The sequence below is a fragment of the Gossypium hirsutum genome, chromosome A07, assembly GCF_007990345.1.
Source record: "Gossypium hirsutum isolate 1008001.06 chromosome A07, Gossypium_hirsutum_v2.1, whole genome shotgun sequence".
NCBI classification, from domain to species: Eukaryota; Viridiplantae; Streptophyta; class Magnoliopsida; order Malvales; family Malvaceae; genus Gossypium; species Gossypium hirsutum.
This window is the reverse complement of record NC_053430.1, coordinates 66,371,753-66,392,493: the sequence shown is the minus strand read 5'-3', so window position 1 is coordinate 66,392,493 and position 20,741 is coordinate 66,371,753. Positions and strand designations below refer to the sequence as shown.

General features: G+C 37.0%; 1 non-coding gene across 1 annotated transcript; it reads left to right on the top strand.

Annotated features, from left to right (window-relative positions):
* Nucleotides 1–15,865: 15,865 nt before the first annotated feature.
* On the top strand, nt 15,866–15,972 carry LOC121204273 (small nucleolar RNA R71). The gene has a single exon (XR_005899201.1). It is a non-coding gene; the product is annotated as a small nucleolar RNA R71 (small nucleolar RNA).
* Nucleotides 15,973–20,741: the final 4,769 nt, after the last annotated feature.

The following is a 20,741-nucleotide window of genomic DNA, read 5'->3' as shown; positions in this document are numbered from 1 at the left end:
GCTTCGTCGCTAGATGTGATTACGAGTACATTTACTCTTTATGATACTTCTGTGATTGCTTTGATAGATCTTAGATCAACACATTCGTATATATGCATGAGCTTAGTGAATAGTAAGACTTTACCTGTAGAGACTACTGAATTTGTAATTAGAGTTTCAAACCCCCTAGGTAGATGTGTTTTGGTTGATAAAGTCTGCAAGAATTGTCCGTTAATGTTTCAAGACACTTGTTTTCTGACTAATCTGATGCTGTTACCTTTTGATAAATTTGATATAATTCTGGGTATGGATTGGTTAACTTTGGTTGATGCTGTTGTGAACTACAAACAAAAAACTATTGATTTGAGATGCAAGAATGATAAAATATTCAGAATTGAATCTAGTGACTTGAATGGATTGCCTACTATAATATCTTCGATGAAAGCTTTGAGTATGGTGAGAAAGGGCTGTGAAGCTTATTTTGCATATGTGATTGATTCAAGAATGTCAGAAAAGAAAGTTGAATCTGTGCCTATTGTCTGTAAGTTCCCTGATGTGTTTCCTGAAGAACTTCCGAGATTATCTCTGGTTAGAGAAGTAGAATTTGGCATTGAATTGGTACTTGGTACTACTCCTATTTTAATAGCTTCGTATAGAATGGCTCCCAACGAACTAAAAGAATTAAAATCTTAGTTGCAAGAGTTGACTGATAGAGGATTTGCTAGACCGAGTTTCTCACCTTGGGGTGCTCCGGTTCTATTTGTGAAAAAGAAAGACGATACAATGAGAATGTGTATAGATTATCTTCAGTTGAATAAAGTGACTATCAAGAATAAGTATCCTCAGCCCCGAATTGATGATTTGTTTGATCAGTTGAAAGGAGCTGTTGTGTTTACGAAAATAGATTTGAGATTAGGCTATTATCAGTTGAGAGTAAAAGACTCAGACATTCTGAAAATTGCTTTCAGAACGAGGTATGACCATTATGAATTCTTAGTTATGCCTTTCAGATTAACTAATGCACCTGCTATCTTTATGGATTTGATTTGTTCTTGTATTCATTGATGACATTGATTTATTCACGTGATGAATCCGAACATGCCGAGCATCTGAGATTAGTGCTACAGATTCTACGAGATAAACAATTATATGCAAAGTTTAGTAAATGTGAATTTTGGTTGCGAGAAGTTGTTTTCTGGGTCATATTGTATCAGCATCTGGTATTCGAGTTGATCCGAGCAAGATTTCGGCTATTCTTTATTGGAAACCTCCGAGGAATGTCTCTGAAGTCTGTAGTTTTCTGGGACTCACCGGTTATTATAGAAGGTTTGTAAAATACTTTTCTATGATTGTGACTCTATTGACAAAGCTGCTTCAAAAAGATGCTAAATTTGAGTGGTCTGAAAAGTGTCAGAATAGCTTCGATCAGTTGAAAACTTTGTTCAGTGAAGCTCTAGTATTGGTACAACCCGAATAGGGTAAAGAATTTGTGAAATAGAGTGATACTTCGTTGATCGGTCTGGGATGTGTTTTAATGCAAGAAGGCAAAGCCATTACTTATGCTTCGAGGTAGTTGAAGCCGCATGAAAAGAACTATCTGACACACAATCTTGAATTAGCTACGATTGTGTTTGCTCTAAAGATATGGTGCCACTACTTGTTCGGTGAGAAATGTCATGTGTATTCTGATCATAAGAGTTAGAACTATTTGATGACTTAGAAAGATCTGAATCTGTGATAAAGAAGATTGTTAGAACTGCTAAAAGACTACAAACTTGTGGTTGATTATCATCCGGGAAAAACAAATGTTGTTGCTGATGCCTTGAGTCAAAAATCATTGTTCACTTTGCGTGCGATGAATGCTCACTTGGTTCTGTCAGATGATGGTTCAGTTTTAGCTGAATTGAAAGGAATACCTTTGTTCTTACAGCAAATCATAGAAGCTCAGAAGATGGTTAATGAGATTTTAGCTAAAAGAGCTCAGTGTGATATAGAGTCTGATTCAAAATTTAGAGTTGATAAAGATGATTGTCTGAGATTCTGAGATCGAATTTGTGTTTGGAGAAATCCAGAGTTAATTCAAATGATTTTGATTGAAGCCCACTGATTGCGTGATTCGTAATAAGTAATAAATATTTATAATGAAGATCAAACCTAGACTAACTATTATCACGACGAAAAGGCAAGCGCACCTATCGAACAATAGTATACAAATGGCAAGACTGGGATATCGTACCCAAGGGAACCAAAAGTACAAGTAATAACTATATTTTTATTATCTAACCTAGAAATAAAGAGGGGTTGTTTATTAAACTAATTAACTAAACTAATTAACTAATTAAACTAAAGTAAAGAGAAAAGTTGGAAAAAGACTTGAAGAAAATTAATTTGATAAAGACGGCACCCAAGGAGGAACCAACCCAGATTTCACTTGTTATCTGACTCTGAACCGGACGATTTATTCACTTGACTTGATCCGTGAGACTCCATAACCTATGTTATTATCCCTTTCGAGACTAATAACGTCTAACCCTTAGTTAAATTAATCTAAATTTCTTTCTTAATTAAAACCCCCAGGGAAGCAGTAAATCACTCTATGGACTCCCATATTAGGTTTCACCCTAATCTGGCAAAATCTCGTAACCCTATTTCTAGGCGTTTGATCAACTCCGCTTAATTATGCCAAATCTACTCTTAGACAGAGACTTTTTCTCCTCTGCATAAGCACATCAAATCATGAATTAATACCCGAATATTAACTCAAGCATTAAGAACACATAATTAAGAACAAATCAAGTATTTATCATACAGTTCAGATAATAATAACAAGATCTATCATAGGTTTCAACCCCCTTAGGTATCTAAGGGATTTAGTTCATAATAAGATAAGAGTACATCTCGAAAGTATGAAAATAACAAAATATAAAGAAAACTCTAAAACCCCTAAAGGAATTCTGAGAGAAATCTTCAGTCTTGGAGTAGCTCCGGCTTTTGGGATGGATTGTCTGGCTTTCTTCAAGTAATTCCTGGCATATGGTTTTGTATTCCAGAAAATTTCTGAAAGAGGCCCCCTTTCTAGGTCATACTTAGGGTGTTTATATAGGCTTTGGATTGGCTTTCTTCCTTCCTAAGTACCCATTTTCGTGTAAAATACAACTCTTTGAAAATGGGACACGCCCGTGTGCCACGGCCGTGTGACGTGTTTGCCAGGCTGTATTCGATCCATTAAATTGCACACGACCATGTGGGTCAATGGCCAGGCCATGGGAATCGTTAGAGCCTTTGTTGACACCCTCGAAGGACACGGGCGTGTGAGCAGCCCGTGTGGCAAGGTTTAGGCCGTGTGATCTTCTCGATTTGGTCTGTTTTGTCCCTTTTTAGCTCGTTTTTGGCTCCTTTTGACTCTTGGTGCTCTCCTGAGTACAAAACATAAAATAACTGGATTAAGAGCACAAAAATCCTCAAATATAGTAGTAAACATCCATAAATATGCTAAGTATTTGGGGTAAAACTATGTATAATTTGGCGTTTATCAAATACCCCCACACTTAAGCATTTGCTTGTCCTTAAGCAAAACTCTCATTTACTGCTAGAATTCATTCCTCTCAATCACATAATCATTACTGATAATGTTACAAGTTATTCCACAAAAAATTATACAATGAGAATTCAACTATAGGGGCATTAAAAGCCTTAAACAATCTAAGTCGAATATTTTGATAATAAAATCATAAGTAATCTCCTTCCTCTAAGTAATTAACTTTTGTCTTAAATATACAAGAGATGACATCCGCACTAAAGATTCACTCAAATCACTCAAAGTGTTTAAGGTTCATGATTAAGCACTTGATTGTCTAACATGAGAAGTTATTACCATAGGCTTGCATGGAAATCAAATCTCCACCACTTGTAAATGATATGATACACTAATCAAAAGGTCAAAAGGTCTTTGCATGGTTGTAACGGGGTTTAGGTTACAGGTATGGATACAAGCTAAAGGGACAAAGGTTAGAATTGAGATAATTTCAATATATTACCCCACTATCAAAGACTTAATTACTGAACCACAAACAAATATCTAGAACTATATTGTAACGCCCCAATTTTCGAGAATTCGGTGTATGTTGGCAAATTTAAAATTTTTGTGTTCTGTCTGTTTGGTGTAGGTTTAATTATGTTAGTGGGCCTCTAGAAGACCCAAGCTTAATTTAAAATTCGGTAATTTTAGTTAATTCTAGTTCCATAAGAAAAAGGGGTTCTTGTTAATTGGGCTTTTAAGTATTAATTGTGTAAAATAAAACACAAGGAAGCAGGTGGCAAAGTGGCATGTGACGCCACTGGGAAGGCTATAAAAGTGGCGTGTGGTTGCTAGGGAGAGCTGAGGTTCAAGTCACAATGACAGCATATTAAGGGAAATATTTTTATGATTGGAAAGGGGAAGTTTTGGAACTCAAGTAAAAGACAGTCAGGAGGAGTTTGAATTGCTCAGGAGATTGAGTAAGGAGGGGATAAGGGAGAGGATTTAGGAGCTGATTAGGGAGAGCAGTATTGGTCGAATGGTGGACTCTTGAGGAACAAGAGTTGGCCGGCCAAGGGTTTTCCTTAGGGGGCAAGTTTCGGCTAGGTTAAATGCCAAGTATAAGTTCGGCATTAGGGGTAAGCTGTGCCGTTTTTTTTACCATCCTCCCTCCTCTTCTCTTCTTTTCTTTTTATCTCCATCTACTTTCTCCTCTTCTTCTGTCCATAGCCGAATCCTTCTACCACTCCACGCTACACCACTTTCTTACTATTATTTTAAGCCTATAGTCGATTGCCTCAAAAAGCCGAAATCCCGAAAGCCTGATTTCTATTGTGTCGTTTTATTCTAGTCAAAACCCTCTTATTTTCCCTCATCTTCTTGACTGATTCTCTAGTCCTCTGAACCCCAAGTTTTTGTCGACAAAGCCACTACAAAACCCTCATATTTTCTTCACTGTTACAAAAAGTCGAAAATGCATAGCCATAGGGTCATAGCCGAATTTTAAGATCACTAAAGGCTCAACTTTTGTTATCATTTGAGGAGTTAGATCTGCATCAGAATCGAGTAGGAGTTCTGAAGGAACTGGTGGTAAGTTTTTGAACTTAATCTTTATTTCGGGTTTTAGAAAAGCCGAACCCCTAAAGGTGAGGGAGGCGTCGATTTGGGCTTCTAGCTCTAAGGGATGTTATAACTGTTTTATTTTGATAATAATGGAATCTAAAGGCTTCTAATCGAAGGCTTGGACAAGTGGAACGGCTGGATCTAGACATAATCGCTAACTTCGACAAAGGTAGGATTGCTAGTGCCTAAGGTGCTTTTGGCCGAATGTGGTAAAGGGTTAATATGTAGTTCATTTTCAATAGTTAGATTAACGTGTTAGTAATCCAATTGTAGGTAGTTCGTGTGTGGATCTCGTCAGCATATCATCACAAACAGGTGTGTAACTGACACCCTCTTATAGACTAGATCGGTAAAAGCCGAAAAGCTGAAATGCCAAAAAGCCGGTATTTTGAGAACATGCGAGTGTGCGAATGCTCGTGAGATTAAAATTTTGATGAATATGATAGATTAAAGGGATAAGTCTGTAAAGTGCACGATTCTGTGCATTTTAATGTTTTTGGGCTTAATGGGCCAAAATCAGGATAGTGGGCTAACGGGCCCAATTCGGTAAGAAAACGCAGTAAGTGTTTCTGGTCGTACATAAATGGCTATGTTATGCATGAAAACCTTAAGAATAGTAAAATTACTTGAATACCCCTATGTATGGGAATTACTAATATACCCCTAGGCGCAAAATTACTACTTTTGACTGAAAAGCATGATGATTTAATTTTGTATGATGTATGCCATGGTTGTATATCTGCTGCATGGGGACATGGGTTATATTATGGAGTAAGCGTCCTGGTGGCTATGCCACAATTATCTGATCTGGTGGCTCTGCCACATATATCTATTCTGGTGGGTCAGCCACGATTATCTATATCTGGTAACTCTGTCACATTATCTGTTCTAGTAGCCATGCTACATATTTCTGTGGCGTGTAGCGGTTGGGTGGGTCGAGTAGTCTGCCCACATGGTGAAAGGTAGGTATGGGGGTGCATGTGGTTGGATATGGGTTGGGTTTTGCATAAACATGTAATATCTGTTATGTTCTGTTATGGGCCTATGGGCTTTATTCTGAATTCTATTCTGGGCTAAGGCCAACTCATTCTGTTCTCTGTGGTTTGAATCGATATAGGCTATGGCTGGGTTAATTTACACACTGAGTTTCCCAAACTCACCCCTTTATTTTCATCCACGCAGGTGATCCCCAACCATAGTGAGCTTGGAGCTGTGAGGGATTCAGAGTGGCCACACATTCTGCAAGGTGATTTTCTTCTGGTGAACTGGACATCCTTTTATTTACGTTTAAGGTTGTGGGTTTTTTTTTAAAGTGTAATAAGGCCGCTTAATTATTATTTTTAGTTTGTATGGCTTTAATGTGTTTTGTTAAGATAGGTAGTACTTATATTTAAACTGTTGGAATTAGATAGCTTTAGGATGTGTTTTCCAAAAACAGTAATTGGTTTCAAAATAACACGACAACAAGCAAAGCTTCCACAATGAAAATACTTTCCAAAATTAATCACTCTTTCCTAAAAAGGACTTAATCAAATTGGTTTCCTGGAAACATACATGACGTTAAGGTGTGGCAATGGCGGTGTGCATGTCTAAGATAGGATCCGAGGGGAGCTTGGTACTTAAGCAGTCCGATGGACTCACCTCCTCTTTCCCGGTTTCCTACCTGGTGCACAGCCTCCATTCACTTTAACCTGCAATGAAATTATCTTTTAAAACACTAAGTAAGTTTTTCTAGAACAACAACATGAAATGTTTTGAACGCTTCGATGGGGCATGTCAGATCCGGCCATAATGTCTGGGCCGAGTTTGGGGTGTTACATATATTACATGAGCTCATGACATCTTTAGCTTGCTAAGAATTTTAATAATAATACTGAGTTTTTTTTAAAGAACAAATCAAGTCAATATAATATAGAAATCACACTTCATGATTCAGTAACAAAAAATGGTGAACATAGTGAGTTAATAGTATTAAATTTAATCTCGATAAAAAAATAAGGTAAATTACGTAAGAGGATTTCAACAATAATAGGTTAATGGGTTAATGATGAAGGTTAATCAATAAAAAAAGTTAGTAGGCTCAAAGGGGGTTCACTAAGGGTTTAATTATGTGGGAAGGCTTTTTATGGAGTAAATGTGTTAAATCCTAAGTGCCTTTATCATTTCAATATATCAAATCATACGTGTGATCTCGACATGTATAATCGAAGCAAGTTTTAGAATGACAATTCAATATTGACACACTCAAACCACAAAAGAAGTGAGCAAGAAAGAAAGCTATATGCTCAAAAGGCTCAAAAATCTCACCAAAAATTTGGGTTTTTGATGTCATTCTTGTATACTTAAGATTTTAATATAATACGTCAATTTAGGAAAATAGTCTAAAGATTTTAGTTCTCAAAATATCAACTTATCATGCTCGATTCTCTAATGTCCTATAATTAAATAATCATGCATAATTCCCATGGTCTGATTCATGACATATCAACAATAATTATATATCAATCAGAATTCGTTCGATCAAGATTATGAGAAAATCACTTAAACACAAGACCAAATTCAGGGATTTAAGAATAATGCAAAAAGTTAGGATTCATGTTCACCCCCCACACTTAAGATGTACATTGCCCTCAATGTACAAAGATAGATTATTCAAAATAAAGAAAATCATAAGAGGAAAAGAGGTGAAACTCCCTGATATATGGATTGTGATAGCCCTAAATTGACCCTAGTCGGGAAGTGGTTTCGGGACCGCTAAACCGAGTCACCGAAGTATTTGAATATGATATTTATTGTCTAAAATATGTGAAAATGAATGTGTGAAAGTTTTAAGCTTCGATTTAGTCGATTTCATGTGAATTTAGATAATAGGACTTATGTGTGACACTTTTGAAATGTGATAGGTTAATCTATAAGGATCTATTAAAGCATGTAGTGAAAACAATGGTTTTGCATGTCAAATGCTCCTTTTTTATACATAGTGGCTGGCCATGATGGTACATATATTAAAATATGTAGTAAATCTTAATTAAATGGTTATTATTTTATGTAAAAGAAAGGAAATAAATAAAAGAAATAATAAGGATAATAAAAGAAAAGAAGAATGAAAGGGTGATGAAAAGAAAAGGAGAAATCGGTTCTTCTTGGCCGAAATGAAAAGAGGAAGAAGGGAGGGAAGCATTCAGTCATCTTAGGTTAATATTAAGGTAAGGAGTTTATACTAGTTCTTGAAATTTTAGTTGATCTTGAGTGAGATATCAAGTTATTTTTGTAACCCATGTTGAAATTTTGATTTTGGAATTAGTAAGGTTTTCGGCTATGGTAATTAACAAGGGTGATGGTTGTTGTTTCATGCTAAATCTAGATGAACAATGGTAGTTGCTTATATCTTGATATTTATGAGTTCCTTTCTTGGTTCTACCTTAAACCCATGAAGTATATTTTTATTTGGTGTTGTTAGAGGTTTCGGTCATGGGTAGAAAAAAAACGAAAACTATAGATTTTGAGATTTATGATAGAAATTAATGAGTGAGAGTTGGATAGATATTATGATGTTAAAATTCATGGGATTATAAGCTTGTAAGTTTGATGGTGAAATTTATGCTTTGTGAGGGTAAATGGTTTAAAAGGAGCATTTGGCCATGATGTAAAATTATGATGAAGTGATGTTAAATGCTTTGAATATTGAGTATATATTGTTATAAGTTGAATTTAAGGTTTGTTAAATTGTCTTTGTCATTGCCGAATGTGTGTATAGTTAAAGAAAATTTGTTAAAGTGCTTAGTTAATTGTTATTAGGTTAATGATATGTGTATTCGGTCATAAAGGTGTACATGAGGAAATGTTAAATTAATTGTATTAAATTGCTTAATGTGATTAAAAATGCGTATGACCATTTTGTATTTGAGCTAAAAGTAGCTATATGACCTATTAAATTTCTTGTCATATTCGGCCATAAGCTAGCATAATAAGACTTTAATAAGTTAAATTTGTCTGAATTAGCTCATGAGCTTAGAGGATCAAAGTTGGATAAGGGAAAGGAAAAAGTGATCGAATAGCCGTCAAAATCGTTCGACAACATCTGAGGTAAGTCTTTGAGTAATGGAACGTAGTTTATGATTTGATTAAGTTATGACGTATAAGCATAACAAATAAACGGTGATATAATGATTCTATTTGAATTATATGTCGAGATAATTAGTTTATACTTATGACGGGTAGCCGAATGTGCATAGAGATCATGTCATAAAGCAAATCAAATCATGCTCTTTGTATGTGGCTATTGAGCCGAAAATGGGAATGGTTGACAAGTGTCTTGTGTTTGAGTTCTAGTGATGAAAATGAAATATAGATGTGATATGATTTATTGATATATGTGCATGAATATTCGGATGGTAACCGGGCTAAGTCCCGAAGGCATTTGTGCTAGTGACTAATTTCGGGCTAAGTCCCGAAGGCATTTGTGCGAGTTACTATTTCCGGGCTAAGTCCCGAAGGCATTTGTGCGAGTTACTATATCCGGGATAAGTCCCGAAGGCATTTGTGCGAGTTACTATATCCAGGCTAAGTCCCGAAGGCATTTGAGCGAGTAGCTATATCCGGCTAAATCCTGAAGGTACTTGGTTTAGGAATGAGCGATCTTGCTGTAATACTTTCAATTAATATGCTCGTAAAATCCCAACGATGAGGTATGTTTCGTATATGCATTGGAATAGTTGATTCCTTTTAAATAGTATTCGCTCAATCGATTAACAAGCTTCCGGCCTTTAGCCAAGTTGATTCCTTATGTATGAATATAAGGGTTGGAAATGTGAAGTAGGTATGATTTTGAGAATATGTGTATATGAAATTATTCGTTTAGTCATATGAATGCTATACTTCAGTTGTGCATGATTTCATTACTCAAACTTACTAAGCATTAAATGCTTATTCCGTTGCTTTGATTATCTGTTTTATAGATTTTGCTCGTCAGCTATCGGGCTCGGGAGTGTCAAAGTCGAAGTCGCCCACACTATCAAAGCCCTTTTGGTACTCTTTTGGTTGAACCTTGATAATGGCATGTATAGGACTGCCCTTTGTTGTTAGTCAAGTACTTTTGGTAATGTATATATTTGAATAGCCATGCGAAAATGGCTTATATATATATTTTGAGCATAGCATTATAATCATTTTGTATATTGTTCATTGAGTGGTATGGAAATGCTTGGTAATGATTAGCCATTGGAATGGTTAACCACGATCATTTTGGTGCTTTGTATGACAAATGGCTAGTTGATCCATGGAAAACCATGAAATAGGTAAAGCCTACCTTAAAAATAGATGCTGACAGCAGCAGTGAAGTGAATTTGAAAAATCACTAAAAATAGTAGGAATGGAATTAAATAGTGAATAAATTATGTAATTGAACCTTGATGAGTCTATATTCATATGAAAGTAACAAAACGATCATATGAGCTGTATTTTATGAGATGTTTGAGTTTTCGTGAAACAGGGCCAGAACAGTTACTGGATCCCCTGTTTTGAATTGGAAATTTACCATAAATTAACCATAAATAATTAGAAGTCATGCTTTATATGTACAGATTCCTATTTGAGTCTAGTTTCATTAGAAACAAATGGCATAAGTATTGAAGCCCTGTACAGGGAGATATCTAAGTCGTAATGCATGAAGGCCAGAGTAGTCGAACCCTGTAACAGGGGAGACTTTAACTAATAAACTGTTGTAATTGGCCTGACCAAAAATTCTAGAAAAAAAATTGTAGATGGATATATGAGTCTAGTTTCAGGGAAAATTTACAGAATCAGTTTTCGAGTTTTGGAACTCGAGATATGATTTTTAAAGTGACTGTGATGCAGTTAACCAGCTTGTCTGGAAATTTTTAAAATGAACTATGTAAATAAATGAAATAAGTCTGTTAACACCTCGTGATCGACTCCGGCAACGGTCTCGGGTACGGGGTGTTACATGGATGCGGAGCTTGATTCTGGGGCTGGAGTGTTTGGGGAAAGTAGTAGCTGCCATTGTTCTTTGCTAGATGAAGAAATTGGGTCGTCAAATATGGCATTCGTTTTGTATTGTTCCCTATTTGTTTCCTCATTCCGTAAAATACTCTTAGCAGCTTAGCTTGAAAGTCTGTAGAATCATGAAGAGGTTATTAAGAGTTGGTGTGGAAGAGAGCATAGTGGGATTACTTTGGTAAAAATACCAGAAAAATGAAGAAAGTAAAATTTACTAATATAGATATGTCTTTCAAAAGAAACTAATAAAATTGAAATGAAAATAAAAATAAAAATTAAAATAAAAATAAAAAAAATAAAAGAGGATTCAATGATCCTCGTTAGTGGGGCCCTCAGGTGGTGGCGCTAGAGTGGCAACGTGAAAGTGCTGGCACAGCTGCTGCATCATGGCCTCCATGTCGTCCATCTGTCTATCACGTCACCGATCTTGCTCGTGAATCATCTCAAACTGTGTAGTGCAATACTGCTCGAAGTGAACAAGTCGTTCAGAACGGTGTGCCAATGAAGCAGCCGCATGAACTGGTCGTTCCCTAGGTGGCATGGTCAAAGGCTCCTCGTGCTGTGGGGGGACATCATCAGGAATGTCCTCAAGATCCTCCTCGTCAATGGCGTGAGTGAGACGGTACAGAGGAGGATTGGTCACACGTCGTCGCTCGATCATCCTCATGTGTAACATAGTTGTGATTCCCTGTGGGGACATCTGACCTATCAGTGTAAGCACTGATGAATGGGCCACAGTGTTGAGGAGGCCGAAGTGTTTGGCAAGGCGCGTCACGTAGGGGCTGATAGAGATTACTCCTTTCTGATGCCGCTCAGTTTGACGGTGAATGGCGAAGGCGATAAAGTATGCCAAGTTAGTCACGTGTGCATTCGCCATGCACCATAAATAGTAGGCGTCATGGGTGTTGACAACGCCAGTGCTCTCTCTCCTTCGGGTCAAGGTGTGTGCCAATATGGCATGGAGATATCGTAGGGAAGGGGGAGAGCTGAGGCCTTCGAGCGGTTGGGTTGTAGGTGGAAGAGAATGGTGCCAAAGCCTTCCAGCACAAGGAGAGAGAAATGTGGATATTGCATGGTAGGGTATTCATGTCCTCCTCTTCCATAAACTCATCAGTATAAAGTCCCAGAGCGACTCCAAACTCTGGGACACTCATCGCGTGAACTAGACCGCCTAATCAGAAGTGAATGGTGTCTGGGTCGTCATTGTTCGTCATCACCACCTGTAAATGAAAAGTAGAGCGTAATTCTAAAGTTAGCTCTAAATAAGTGGGCTCGATAATAGCAAAGAACCATTCCCATGGGTCTGTGGATAGGAGGGCGGGGATGGCATCAGCTAGCTGGACTTGCTCTACGGCAGTCCAATCAATGCATAGACCTATAGTGAGGGGTCACGCGCGTAGTATCTGAAATAGCTCCTCTTGTGAAGCTTGCGGAAACTCAAGGAATAGGTGCTGGACTTCGGCTGTAGCACGTACCGAGGAAGAACCCGATCCCCTACGTCTCTTTGAGGATGGGACTGTGGCCTTCTGGCCTCTCGATGATGACATAATAGTCCTGAAAATGTATAGACATTGATATAGTAGGTGCAAGATGTGTTAACATTTACTGATATCAAGCAAAAGGTGAAAAATTTATATGATTATTCAAAACATATACTGGGATAAAAAATGCATCATCGGTTAAGCAAGAATTCTAGAACTAGTATATGTGATTTAGTAGCTTAAACAATTTAAATATAGAAAAATACTAAAAAAAATTTCTAACTTATTCAGAACAAATTGGTAACAGTAATACTATCTTTGTAAGACATATTGAATATGAATGTAGTAACACAAATTGGAAAAACGACGTTGAGAAAGTGAACCAAAACTACTGTAGGGCGGCGCACAGGCTTGTTGATGGCGAGCATGGGCGTGGGGCGTGAGTGAACAGCCGTGTCGAGGAAAAATAGAGGGAAAAGAAAGGGAAAAATGAGGATTGATGCAGGGGGAGTGAATTTGAGGGTGGTTTGGGGGTTGGGCAAGTGAGAATCTGGGGAATGGTGGCCAGAATAGGGTTTAGGAAATGGGGAAGGGTAGATTTCGACTAGGGTTTGAAAGGAGGAAGAAGATGAACAGTGGTTTGCTTATATAGGGGACGGTCACACGGCCTAGGGCCACGCCCGTGTACTTTGAGGGTGAGCCCATGTTTTTCAAATTTTACAATTTAGGTCATGCCCGGCTACTGTCCCATGCCTGTGTGTCTTGGGCGTGTGTGGCACACGACCATGTCGCACAGTCGTGCCTAGCTTTGTTCGCTTCTCCCACGCCTGTGTGTTAGGGTACCACGCCTGTGTATTATTTTCTACAGCTTCAAGGCACGAGCGTGTTGCACGCCCGTGTCGAAGAAACAGAATCTAGCCTTGCCCCTGGAACGCCCGTGTTTTTTAGTCCCACGCGTGTGGTCTCCTATGAAGTTCATCCATGGCCATGTCACACGGTCGTGGGGATTTATCGCATCCCGTGTTTTGGGGAAATCATGTCTAGCTTTCACACGACCGTATCACACGGCTATGTCTCGTCCCCTATTTTGCCACGGCTTTAGGCACGTCCATGTGCCTAGCCGTATGTTCTGAAAAACTTTGCAATTCAAAGATAAATTTAATTATTTAAAGTGTTAGAAATAAGAAATCAAAATATGTTAGTGCTCGGGTTGCCTCTCGAGAAGCGCTTACTTAAAGTCTAAGCTTGATTTACCTCTCTAGTGAATGATCATGGTGGTTCGAGGAGTTTATACTCCTCGTTTTGGCTATCAATCTGAAAATAAGTTTTTAAACGGGTGTTGTTTACCTTAAAAGTGCCGAACTTAGGATAACTCACCTCCACTGTACTGAATGGGAAAATGCTGAGTACCGTAAGAGGGATTTCTTTATTCGGTGTGGTAGTGACAATGTGGGGATCTGCGGCATCTAACAGCACTTTATCTCCAATTTGAAGTTGATTTGGAGAGGTAGCAAGCTTGTTCTGGCGTAATTTCGGTTTATCGCGTGTTTTCGGTTTGTGTGTTCGCCATTCATCTAGCTCCTCTATTTGTAGCCGTCGTTCCTCATGGACGTCTTTGTTCTCTACATGATAGTAGTGCACTATCTCTGTTGTCTTGGCTCGAGGAGGTTCCTGCAATGACGATTGAATATTAGTTTTATCATCGACAAGATTTATAGCATTATCTTGAGTCTTAGAGGTTTTGACTCAGTCGCGTGCTTGAAGTGTTACTGCGTCGTCACCTGCACGAAGTGTTAGCTCTCCTGTACATACATTAATAATGGTTCTGGCAGTTGCTAAAAAGGGTCGTCCTAAAATTAAAGGTACCTCATTATCCTCATCCATATCCAAGACGACAAAGTCTACTGGGTAAATAAATTTATCAATTTTAACGAGAACATCTTCAATAATACCCTTAGGAAATCTAACTATTTTTTCATCCAGTTGTATGCTCATCCTAGTCTGTTTGGGTTTACCAAGACCTAGTCGTTTAAACATTTTATACGGCATAACATTTATACTTTCCCCTAGATCAACTAAAGCATTATTCACAGATAAACTACCAATTAAGCAAGGAATTGTAAAACTCCCTGGATCTTTCAATTTGTTAGGTAGCTTATTTTTTAGAATAGCTAAGCAAACTGCATTGAGTTCCACATGCGATGTAGCGTCTAATTTTCTTTTATTGGTCAGAAATTCCTTTAAGAATTTTGCTGAGTTGGGCATTTGCGATAGAACTTCAATCAATGGTAAGTTAATATGTAATTTCTTTAAGAGTTTGACAAACTCACCAAATTGTTCTTCTGTTCTGTCTTTCGTTATCACTTTAGGATATGGCACACGAGGTTCATAATTCATACTTACCTATTTAGGATCATTATCGTTTACCTCTTCTCGACCATTGTTCATCGCATTGTCTTGCTATAATTCTGGCTTCGGTGCAATGAATCCTTCCTTATTTTGAGTACCAATTGCATTGAGGTGTTCCCTCAGATTAGGTTCATTATTACTTGGTAAGCTACCTTGTGGTCGTTTGGAGATTAGTTTGGATAGTTGGCCTATCTGAGTTTCGAGCCCTTGGATTGATGCTTGTTGATTCTTAAGTGCTGTATCGGTATTTTGGGAATGGGTTTCTGACACCGAGATGAATTTTGAAAGCATCTTTTCAAGGTTTGGTTTCTTCTCTTATTTATAAGGTGGATGTTGAAAACCCTGAGGATTTTTTGGCTTTTGATTCCCTTGACCACCCCAGGAGAAATTTGGGTGGTTCCTCCAACCTGCATTATAAGTATTACTGTATGGGTTATTTTGGGATCGAAAGTTATTGTTACCCATATAGTTGACTAGTTCTTCTTCGGTTGTAGGATTAAAGGGTTGGTATTCTGTCTGCACACCTCCGCCACTTGAGTCACACCTCATTACTGGATGTACCTGCATAGAACCAAGTAAACTGTCAATCTTTTTATTGAGAAGTTTTACCTGATTAGAGAGCATGGTGACCGAATCAATGTTATAAACGCCGATTGTTTTCATTGGCTTTGTCCTCATAGCTTGCCACTGATAGTTATTCAGTGACATCTCCTCTATAAATTCATAGGCATCTTCCGGTGTTTTATTGTTGATAGTTCTACCAGCAGCTGCGTCAACCATTTGCCGAGTCGAGGGATTCAGACCATTGTGGAATGTTTGTACTTGAAGCCTAAGCAGTAACCCATGGTAAGGGCACCTTTTCAGTAAGTCCTTGTATCTCTCCCATGCATCGTAAAGTGTTTCTAAATCTATCTGCACAAAAGAAGAGATATCATTACGTAATTTATTCATTTTAGCGGGCGAAAAATATTTTAGTAAAACTTTCTCGGTCATTTGTTCCCAAGTAGTGATAGACCCTCGTGGTAACGAGTTCAACCACTGTTTAGCTTTATTTCTTAGTGAAAAGGGAAATAACAGAAGATGAATGGCATCATCAGAAACGCCATTAATTTTTTGAATGTATTGCAAAATTCTAGGAAATTTGCTAAGTGAGCGTTAGGATCTTCATCCTGTAAACCATCAAACTGAATGAATTGTTGTATCATCTGAATAGTGTTAGATTTTAGTTCAAAAGTATTTGTTGCTACAGTAGGTCTAACTATGCTAGATTCAGTTCCTATTAAAAGAGGTTTAGCATAATCATACATAGTACGTGGAGCAGGATTTTGATTAGCCGCAATTGCAGGAGGTAGCTGATTGCCTTGGTTTTCAGCCATCTTATCAGTTGGAGGTTGAATATTGTCTTCTTGCTTGATCTCTATGTATCTTAAGCTGCACCTTATTTCTCTTTGATTTTTGCTAATTGTACGATCGATTTCTTCGTCAAAAAGTAATGGTCCCCACAGGTTTCTTCTAGTCATAAACTATAAAAACCTGCTAAGAGAGAGAAAAAGTAAATTAATAAATAATAAAATAAAATAAAACTGCAAGAAAATAAACGCCTAAAGTAATAAAAAATTAGCGTTCCTAATATTTCAATTCCCCAGCAACGGCGCCAAAAACTTGATCGCGTGATTCGTAACAAGTAATAAATATTTATAATGAAGATTAAACCTAGACTAACTATCATCACGACGAAAAGGCAAGCACACCTATCGAACAATAGTATAGAAATGGCAAGACCGGGATATCGTACTCAAGGGAACCAAAAGTACTAGTAATAACTATCTTTTTATTATCTAACCTAGAAATAAATAGGGGTTGCTTATTAAACTAATTAACTAAACTAATTAACTAATTAAACTAAAGTAAAGAGAAAAGTTAGAAAAAGACTTGAAGAAAATTAATTTGATAAAGACGGCACCCAAGGAGGAACCCACCTAGATTTCACTTGTTATCTGACTCTGAACCGGACGATTTATTCACTTGACTTGATCTGTGAGACTCCATAACCTATGTTATTATCCCTTTCCAGACTAATAACGTCTAACCCTCAGTTGAATTAATCGAAATTTCTTTCTTAATTAAAACCCCTAGGGAAGCAGTAAATCACTCTATGGACTCCCATATTAGGTTTCACCCTAATCTGGCAAAATCTTGTAACCCTATTTTTAGGCGTTCGATCAACTCCGCTTAATTATGCCAAATCTACTCTTAGACAGAGACTTTTGCTCCTCTGCATAAGCACATCAAATCATGAATTAATACCTGAAATATTAACTCAAGCATTAAGAACACATAATTAAGAACAAATCAAGTATTTATCATACAGTTCAGATAATAATAACAAGATCCATCATAGGTTTCAACCCCCTCAGGTATCTAAGGGATTTAGTTCATAATAAGATAAGAGTACATCTCGAAAATATGAAAACAACAAAACATAAAGAAAACTCTAAAACCCTTGAAGGAATTTTGAGAGAGATCTTCAGTCTTGGTGTAGCTCCGGCTTTTGGGATGGATCGTCTGGCTTTCTTCAAGTAATTCCTGGTGTGTGGTTCTATATTCCAGAAAAGTTCCGGAAGAGGCCCCCTTTCCAGGTCATACTTAGGGTGTTTTATATAGGTTTTGGATTGGCTTTCTTCCTCCCTAAGTACCCTTTTCCATGTAAAATACAACTCTTTGAAAAAGGGACACGCCCGTGTGCCACGGTCGTGTGATGTGTTTGCCAGGCAGTATTCAATCTGTTAAATTGCACACAGTTGTGTGGGTCAATGGCCAGGCCGCGTGAATCGTGAGAGCCTTGGTCGACACCAGCCCGTGTGGGAAGGCTTAGGCTTGTGATCTTCTCGATTTGGTTCGTTTTGTCCCTTTTTAGCTCGTTTTTGGCTCCTTTTGAGTCTTGGTTCTCTCCTGAGTACAGAACATGAAATAACTAGATTAAGAGCACCAAAATCCACAAATCTAGTAGTAAACATCCATAAATATGCTAAGTATTTGGGGTAAAACTATGTAAAATTTGGCGTTTATCACCCACAATAGCCTGTTACCTGTGCATCTGGGTAGTGCAAAAATGTATAATGATCTAAAACAACATTATTGGTAGTCTGGAATGAAAAAAGACTTTTTTGAATTTGTTTCTAAATGTTTGATCTGCCAGCAAGTTAAAGCTGAACATTAGGTGCCATCTGGTTTGCTACAACTAATTATGGTTCGGGAGTGGAAATAGGATCGAGTGACAATAGACTTTGTTTTAGGTTTGCCTCTGTCTTCGATTGCAGTCAATCAATTGACGAAATCAGCTCATTTTATTCTGGTTCGATCTGATTACTCGCTTGATAAATTAGCTGAGTTATACATTTCCAAGATTATGAGATTGCATGGTGTGCCATTATCTATAGTATCAGACAGAGATCTAAGATTCATATCATGATTTTGGAAGAAATTGCAAGATGCTTTGGGTACTAATTTGCACTTCAATACTGCTTTTCACCCGCAAATGGATTGATAAGTTGCATTCTTGAGTTTAAAGGTACGCGGGAATAGTATTTGCCTTTGATTGAATTTGCTTATAATAATAGTTTTCAATCAAGCATTAAAATGACACCATACGAAGCTTTATATGGTCAAAAATGCCGTACACCTTTGTATTGGATGGAGCTCAGCGAAAATATGATTCACGGGGTTGATTTGATAAAAGAAATGGAACAGAAAGTGAAAGTGATCCGAGATAGTTTGGAAACAGCTTCTGATCGTTAGAAATCTTATGCGGATTTGAAAAGTAAAGATATTGAGTTTGAGATTGGTGATAAAGTGTTTTTAAAGGTATCTCCGTGGAAGAAAGTTCTTTGGTTCGGTAGAAAAGGAAAATTAAGATCGAGGTTCATTGGGTCGTATGAGATTATCGAGCGTATTGGGCCGGTAGCGTATAAATCGTTGTTGCCACCAAAACTAGAAAAGATTCATAATGTGTTTCATGTATCGATGCTTCGACGATACAGATTAGATCCGTTGCATGTATTTTCTTCATCTGAGTAGACATTCATTTAGATATGGCTTACGAAGAAAAGTCAATCCGTATCTTAACTCGAGAGGTTAAAGAACTACAAAATAAGAAATTTTGTTAGTAAAAGTGATGTGGCATCGACACGGAATTGAAGAGGCTACGTGGGAGCCTAAAGATATTATGAGGCAGTAATATCCGAATCTGTTCAACGGTAAGATTTTTGGGGACGAAAATCCCTAAGGGGGAGAATTGTAATAGTTTGATTTAGACCCTAGTCGAAATAGTGGTTTCGGGACCACAAATTTGAGTTAGAGAAATGTTTAAATATTATTTTTTGTGTTTATGATGTGTGAATTACCATGTGTGAAAGTCTCATATGAAAATTTGAATGTTTGTGTGCTTAATTTAGAAAAAGGACCTAATCGTGTAAAATGTAAAAGTTTCCTGCTATATGTTAAAAGTGCCTAATTGATTTGGATTTATTTATGAGAGGTCCTTATGTGGTAATTATACCATTTACATGGTTAATGGACATATATGGCCTTATTACAAATGATTTTTATATGTATTAATAAAGGGCAAATTTGGTATTTAATTAATAATATAAGTTAAATAAAACAAAGCTTAAAATAAACTCATTTTCTCATATTCATCAATCGAAAATCACACATAAAAGAAAATAAAAGGATAGCTACGGTTCAACCATTGAATTTCTTGATTAATGTATGGATTTTGTTCGGTTTTTTATTATTTCTACTTTTTGTAATCGTTGCTTCGCATATTTTTGAACCCATACCTCAATATTTTATTTTGTTGATAATTTTGAAATATGCCATGGATGAATTGATGAGCTTTGTGATGTTATATGTTCAAATATGAAAGCTTGATGATGGGTTTACATGTTTTGTCTTTGGATTTTTGATGAATTTGAGTAATTTGGGCTAAATTGTAAAAAAGTTATTTTGGGGGACTAAAATGTGAAATAAATAAAATGTATGGAATTTTATGAGAGCTATGAAAATTTGGCTAAGCTTGTGTACAAGCAAACTTTGTGTATTTTGTGATTTTATGAATTAGGGACTAAAGTGTTGAAATGTGAAAATGTGAGGGCTAGTTTGCAATATGCCTTAATTGTGTGTATATGGATCGGTTTGAATGATTTAGTGAATAAAAGGGTTAATTTTTAATCCATATAGATCAAGGAAAGAGGAATTCAGATTTAGACTGAGGGAAGTCGAAGGTTATTGAGTAAATAATCAGAGTCAACAACTTCGAGTACGAGGTAAGTTCGTATCTAAAACATGATGTTATAAGTATGTTTTGATGCTTTTTTATAAATAGATTGTATCTACATTTAGTTTGGATGAATACGATGATAAATCAATGGTATTTGGCATTAAGTGTGTGATTGAAACTAGCTTCAGTTATATGAGGCACTAAGTGTGCGATAATAAGATAGTTTCGGTTAACTGAGAAAGCACTATGTGTGCAGAATTATTATGGGTTTGGCTAATCTTTAAAGCACTAAGTGTGCGGATGTTTAAAACATTGGTAATATTTGGAAAGTCTTAAAATATTTGAACAAGAGGTGAGAATGAAAATGAATGAATACGGGAATGTTCAGGTAACTTTAATAGCTATGTGGTAGATGGTATTATGCATATAAAGT